This window comes from Podarcis filfolensis (genome assembly GCF_964270895.1).
Source record: "Podarcis filfolensis genome assembly, chromosome: 8".
NCBI lineage: Eukaryota > Metazoa > Chordata > Lepidosauria > Squamata > Lacertidae > Podarcis > Podarcis filfolensis.
In genome coordinates, this window is record NC_139611.1 from 31,448,390 (window position 1) to 31,455,746 (window position 7,357).

Here is a 7,357-nt window from a genome sequence, read left to right on the forward strand (position 1 = left end):
CCTCGAGCTCCTTGGAAGAAAGTGGTTATATAGATATAAATAACTAACTGGTTCAGGCCCTCTTGGAGAAGAAGTAGGGGGAACCATAGTCTCAGAGCTCAACCACATGCCTCCAGGTCTCCCTTTCTGAACTTGGGGGATCTCTTCATGCCATACATCCCTTGCTGGCCTCACTTGGCACTCCCTCCAAGAGCTTTAGCCTGAGTAGAGCATGTCCTTGAACCCTGATAATGTTTCATCCAAGGATCCCCTCCCCCCTGCAGGAAATTGTGACATTTGACTTTGCATGAAAAGCACATTTTCTGCATGGGATGAAGGGGATCTTACACACCCTAGGCTAGTTTTGGTTATTGGCTATGCATTGGTCAAATGTGTGTGTGTGTGTGTGTGTGTGTGTGTATGTTCTAATTGAATATATTCTAGTGTTGGAACATTCTCTCCTCAGTTCAGTTCTGAACTGTTGTTTTTTTACCGCAACTCTTCCTCAAGAGTTGCAGTTCTTGCATTTTGCTCAGGTGACATATTGTATCTATCAGATGTGGTGCATTTATCTTACCATGGTCTTCTGAGCTGGATTACCTTGGCAACTGGCAGTGTTGCCCTCCCACTGTGAGGTAAGATTTGTCTAATTTACATACTCCTGCCTGTGGAACAAGTGGGAGGGGCCTAGAAGCCATTCAGCACCTGATATCCACCTATGCTATAGAGCCTGTGCCCCTGAAAGAGCACTGCTGTAGTTGCTTCTCCATGTTCTTCATTCTTCCAAAGAAGAAGAAGGGAGATTTCAGGGCCATACTGGATTTGGGGTGTATGGGGTGTTAGGGAAAGGGTAGTATCTTTGGTGGGGGACACATCATGCTCCTTTTGGAGTAGTTTGTCCAACTTTGCTCCCCATCTTGCACTCAGTTCTCACTTGTGGTTTCTAGAAGCTGCCAGTATGCGCCATTAGCCATACCCTGAGACTGCCTGTCTAAACCAGGTGATGGTAGGTGATGGGTCTCAAACACTTGATGAGTTAGGGACTTCTCCTGCATGTGAAGACAAATTGAACAGACACGACCAACAGCAGGTCCAACAGCCAAGAAGGCGGTTTCTGCACGTGTAGGGGAAGTGAGGGGCAAATGGGGCTCATCAACCTGGGAAGGTAGCCCAGATAGGAGAAGGAAAACCCTGAACCCAAACTCCCTCTGCCTTGCAGGATATTTTTGGGAGAAGAAAAGACAAATCTGCAGCTTAAGGCGGTTGGATGGCACCTTGTCACCTCCTTTCAGCAACTCCTACAGCCATGCTGGTGCCAAACATATTGCTCTGCTTTCCTTTGGATGACATCAGTGAGACTGAGGGGGGGGGGTTCTTATCATCTAGGCAGTCCAGGACCTTCATACACACTGCCAGGCTTACGCCTTGCAGAGGTCACTTCAGTGCTGCTAATGCAGTGGTTTATCTTCACCCCTGGAAGTGCACTCCATTGTCTGTCAAGACAGACAGATGCCAACAACTGGATTTGAAGGAGATGAACAGACACCTCCGGAAACACGGGGTTATTCCACAGAATAGTAGCCATTGATAGCCTTAGCATTCATGAATTTGTCCCATTTTCTTTTAAAGCCATCCAAGTTAGCCATCCAAGCCATCCAACTTACATCCTGTGGGAGCTAGGTTCCATAGTTTAACTATGAATAAGTCATTTATTTTAACTTTCTGGAATCTTCCAACGTTCATTGGATGCCAACAAGTTCTAGAGTTAGAAGAGATGGAGAAAAACTTTTCCCAATCCACTTTTTCTAAGAAGGGAATGAACACCTTGACAAGGGGAAAAAAAGCTTCCCCACCTCTGCTATGTAATGATTTCTGGCAGAATGCCAAATTGCACGGTCAATTCATTTTCTCCATAATGTTATTTCTTGAACAGAAAACAGTTTTAGTCCTTTGAATGCAGTTATGAAAACCTATGTAAGTCAAGGAGCAGACTGAGCTTACAATTGGGGGGGGGGGGTTGAATCAACAGCTACAGAACAGAGAGCTTTTAAGCTTTTTTTTAAAAAAAAAACCCTAGAAAAATCAAATCAATATTACAGGCCAGCTCTTCTATTAATTTAAGAGGAAATGGAAAACAGATATTAGAAGAATAGATGGTGGTTTTTTATTCTATTTTATGAGATACAGAAAAATCATAAGGAACTGACATTTATAATTCCCTTAATGCTTTGCCTCCTGTGAGTTATGGGTCGATCCCCTACTCCAGACCTGACTTGCGTGCTCACTCTTTTTATTAAAGTAGTGCATAAGGTTGTGTCAGCAGTTCCATTATAAACCTCTATTAGCAGGGGTTTATAACCGCCTCGTAAAATTTTTCTCAAGGCTGAAAGTTGGCGCATCATGTCTTAATCTGGAAATAAAAGATGTTTCTACCCCACCCGCTGTTTGTGATATTTTAAAATAAATAAATAAATAAGTGCAAACCATTTGCGTGCTGATAAATGAAAATTTAATAAGACACCAAAATTGATCTGAAAGCAACATGATTTGTCAATTGTTAATTAAGAGCACATTGCACTTGAAGCACTGCTGGCAGAAGCATGAGATGGGGGTATCTTTGCTGGACTGCACCCCTACAGATTGCAGGTGGAAGGAGTTGCATTTTTAAAGTACAGTGGTACCTCGGGTTAAGTACTTAATGCGTTCCGGAGGTCCGTACTTAACCTGAAACTGTTCTTAACCTGAAGCACCACTTTAGTTAATGGGGCCTCCTGCTGCTGCTGCGCCGCTGGAGCACGATTTCTGTTCTCGCCCTGAAGCAAAGTTCTTAACCTGAAGCACTATTTCTGGGTTAGCGGAGTCTGTAACCTGAAGCGTATGCAACCCGAGGTACCACTGTATTGTTTACAGCACCAGATCAAGACATTTTGCTGTCTGGAGCCTGAATGGCATCTCAGCCCTCCTGCTATTATCAACGGGAAGGCCTGTTGGTCTGTGGTGGAGCACCTGATTGCCATGCAGAAGGTCCCAGGTTCAATCCCCAATGGCAGCTCCAGGTAGGGCTTGGAAAGACTCTCTTTCTGAAACCTTGCAGAGCTGCTGCCAGTAAGTATAGGAAATACTGATCAAAATGGAGCAAGGAGCATCTTCTAAACAAATAGTCCAACCTCCTGCAATGCAGGAATCACAGCAGAGGTGATGACTGCTGTAGGTAATATCTGAGAAGAGGCATTCCCACTGCCTCCCCCCCCCCCCACATTGGTAGCCATGACAGTCACCATCAACAGTTATTTTCTTTATAAAAAAAAAGATATCTAGATTTTTATTGCAGTTCCCTTGAATGAAAGGGTTGGCCCTGTCAAAGGTGCCTTCCCTTCCCTGGACTTATTGAATCACCTTCTGCGTTGATATCCTAAGCTAGATATGGAAAATCTCCGTATTTTAAGGAGGTATTCTTTACTCTAGATACTGCATTGAGAAGGTGTATCAACCTGAGCACCATCATGGAGGGTCTGATTTCATGAGTAGCCAACACAATGCCCTCTAGACATTGCTGGTCTCCATCTCCCACCATGCCCCAAACTGAGTCAACAGTATGATGCAGCAGCCAAAAAAATCTAAGGTAATTCTAGGCTGCATCAACAGAAGTTCAGTGTTTACATCAAGGGAATTTATAGTATCGCTCTATTCTGCCTTAGTCAGGCCCCACCTGGAGTAATGGGCACCACAGTTTAAGAAGGATATGACAAGTTCTAAAGTGCTGAGAGAAGGGTGGACAAGGTGATAAAGGGTCTGGAAACCAAACCTTATGAAGAATTGGTGAGAGTGTTGGGGATTTGCTGTATCCAAGTCAAGGATGCTGAGGGGGCTGCACTGAAGCCTTGATGTGAGGAAGAATCTGCTTTAGATTCCCCAGGGGGCTTGTTGTAAGTTGCTTTGGGTTGCCCTGGGCAAGATAAAGCGACCGGCCAATCTATTAACTGATTAATTAATTTAAAATGTTTAGTCAGGAGAAGAGAGATGATAGTCATCTTCAAATACATGACGGGCTGTCTCGTGGAAGATGGAGCCAGTTTGTTTTCTGTGTCACCAGATGGTAGGACTTGAACCAGTGGATTCAAATTACTGTCATACCTCTTGTTATGTTCGGTTCAGGTTACGTCTTTCCAGGTTGCGTCCCGCAGTGACCCAGAAGTACCAGAAAGGGTTACTTCCGGGTTTCGCCGCTCGCGCATATGCAGATGCTCAGAATGACGTCACACGCATGCACAGAAGCGGTGAATTGCAATCTGCGCACACGTGGAGACGCAGGTTGCGTTCTGCTCATGTTGTGAATGGGGCTCCGGAATGGATCCCATTCGCAACCAGAGGTACCACTGTACAAGAAAGGAGATTCCAACTAAACCATCTGGGCTCTGAGTCCTGAAAGACGGTCTCCATATCTTGTAGGCCTTTCTGCACCTGGCCAGGTGAGGCCCTGACTGGCTCCAGCTACACAAGCTGAAGCTGCTGCACAGATTCTTGGGCTGGGGTATTGTTTGGGGGGGGTTGTTTGGTGGTGGTGGTGGGGTTGTTGCTGTTATTGATATAAACTTTTTATATCTTTATTTTAGTTCTTATGATTTATGTGGAAATCATTTCAGTTTGGTTGCGTATATTTTGATGGTTTCTTTATTGTTTATTATTACTTTTGCTATGTTTGTAATTATGTAATTTTTTTCATGTTGTAAGCTGCTTGAGCATGCTTTTCCTATGGAAAGGTGGCATAGAAATAAAATGATGTATGATGTATGTATGTAAGCATTAGGAAGAACTTTCTGACAATAAGAATTGACAGGGTAATAGACTACCTTGGAAGCTGGTAGATTCTACTTTACTGGAGGTTTTTAAATAGAGGCTGGATGGCCACTTGCGAGGGATTCTTTATCTGTGATTCTTGCATTGCGGGGGTTGGACTAGATGTCCTTTGGGGTTTCGTCCACCTCTACAATTCTATGATTCCATCCCTGACTATTGACCATGCTGGCTTGGATTTGTATCTAAAGAAAAAAAGGCTTAGATTAAATACATCATGCTGACATGTGGAGAGGTGGGGGGGTGAGATATAAAATGCAAATAACAAGCTTTAGAAGGCCATGCCATTGCATTTTGGTAAGCCAGCAAGATGGAATGCCATTCCATAATTGGAATAAAAGTAAAGATGATTATCTAGGTTTTAGTCCTTTGATCTTCAAGCAAAGAGCTCTCTGGGGAGCTGGTAATCTTTGTTTCTCCTTTCTAAATGGCAGGCAACAGTTATACAAGCAGTATAAAAATCTGACCAACATTTGCATCCTGATGCAGTAGCTCCAATATGTGAATGGGGAGTCTGATCTACACATCACTGAGCACCATGCAAGCAAGAGTTGCGTCCTTCTCTTAATTCTTAAGGAGCAGGTAAAGGGGCCACTAACAAGTAAGTCCAGTCACAAACGACTCTGGGGTTGCAGCACTCATCTCGCTTTACAGGCCGAGGGAGCCGGCGTTTGTCTGCTTCTGCAGACAGTTTTTTCGGGTCATGTGGCCAGCATGACTAAGCAGCTTCTGGCAAAACCAGAGCAGCGCATGGAAATGCCGTTTACGTTCCCACCAGAGTGGTACCTATTTATCTACTTGCACTGTGTGCTTTCGAACTGCTAGGTTGGCAGGAGCTGGGACCGAACAATGGGAGCTCACCTCATTGCGGGGTTTCGTACCGCCAACCTTCTGATTGGCAAGCCCAAGCAGCACAGTGGTTTAACCCACAGCACCACCCGCATCCCTTCTTAAGGAGCACCTAGACTTAAATTGAAATTATACACAGACAGCATTCCTTCAGTACTGCCCTTTAGGTGGGTCCTTCCTGGTGTTGAGGTAGCACTAGATGTTTTGGCCAAAATTGCAGATGGCAAAGGCTGAGGCAGGAATGACACCCAGTGGGAGCGGCAGGAAGATCTTCCTTGTTGGGTGGGCAAACCTGTCGAATTCAGTTTCTCTCAGTTATCAACTGAACTCCATATTAGTTTGCAGAGTTTCCATATTAGTTTGCAGTGTTTTTTAATTTATATGTCCATGGCAAAATCCATCAGCGTTTTAGTGCAATTTTCTCCTAATCTATGTATTATTATTTTTGTATGCACTTTTGCCCAATATGCACATTTTTGGCAGAGTAATTTCCCCTAATATAATGCATTTTGGTATGTTATTTTCAGGAACATATGCATTTTGATGCACAATTCACCCTACTGGATGCATGCTGTACATGTTGCTTGGCTGGCGAACTGCATTGCAAAATTCGGACAAGTGCAGATTTTGAAGGATGTGTGTGTTTCAGTTTGTGTGTTGTTTTGGAAAGTGCAGCTTTGCTTTTAAATGCAAACTGAACGTAATTTCTCCCCTCTTCCTGCCCACAAAAAGTCTCAGGAGCGCACATTGGCACCATGTGCTTTGCCAAAAGAAGTAGCCTTGCCCTCTTCTACCATCCAAAGCCTTTTCATTTTTCGAAAACACTGTGGAAGTAGAAATGCACAATGCTAGTACTGCCAACCAGTCTGTCAGCTAGAGGTTCCCAATCCTACTGCAGTCAACACCTGAGAAATATGTCATCTGGCACTATGGCCTCTTGAATTGAATCAGTACAATATTGAACCAAACAATTTCATGACGAATCTTTTGATTCCATCACACAATAAATGGTGTCCCACTTCTGTTGAAAAGTCACTTTGGTCTTAATTTCCTGCTTCCGTAATTGTTTACAGCTGGTAACTTTAATTGGTACCATAATATCCCAGGTCTACCTTAAGCGCTGATCAATTGCCAGAGCTTTAATCATTATAATTACCAGCTATAAACAATTAGTTCAATGCTTCTCCACATTTTTGTAATTATCCTTGCACAGCTATCAGGAAATGAGATACTAAAACAATTCTGTCACTTCAAAACGGGTATTTCACATGACCCAACATCCTTTCTACATTGTCCATTTGGAAACTGCCTCCTCTTATCTCTCTAACAGTATAGGAGAGTTCTTTAATTACAAAGCATTCCCATCACATGTGGACAAAAGTGCCCTTTTCTCCAAATACATTTACAACAGAATTTGGACACTGGTAGATTTTTTGGGGATGATCTTTCCAGTGTGTAATGCCGGAGATAATGTATTTTATAACTAAGATTGTTTTCAGTGGTGCGCTTATCAGTTTTTTGACCCACTTTTATGCACCTGATTCCATTTCTCCACCAATAAAATTAATTTAAATTAGTTTTCCAATTTCATTTTTATGAAACATATATTGGTATTATTAATTCTGATAGAATTTATCTGTTTTAGAGCGCTGCCATTTTTGTTGTTGTGAAGATT

At 43.2% G+C, this 7,357-nt stretch overlaps 1 long non-coding RNA gene across 1 annotated transcript; it reads left to right on the forward strand.

Annotated features, from left to right (window-relative positions):
- Positions 1-667: 667 nt before the first annotated feature.
- Positions 668-6,704, forward strand: LOC310768275. Its single transcript, XR_014551251.1, has 3 exons — positions 668-979; positions 2,890-3,035; positions 6,210-6,704. It is a non-coding gene; the product is annotated as an uncharacterized lncRNA (long non-coding RNA).
- Positions 6,705-7,357: the final 653 nt, after the last annotated feature.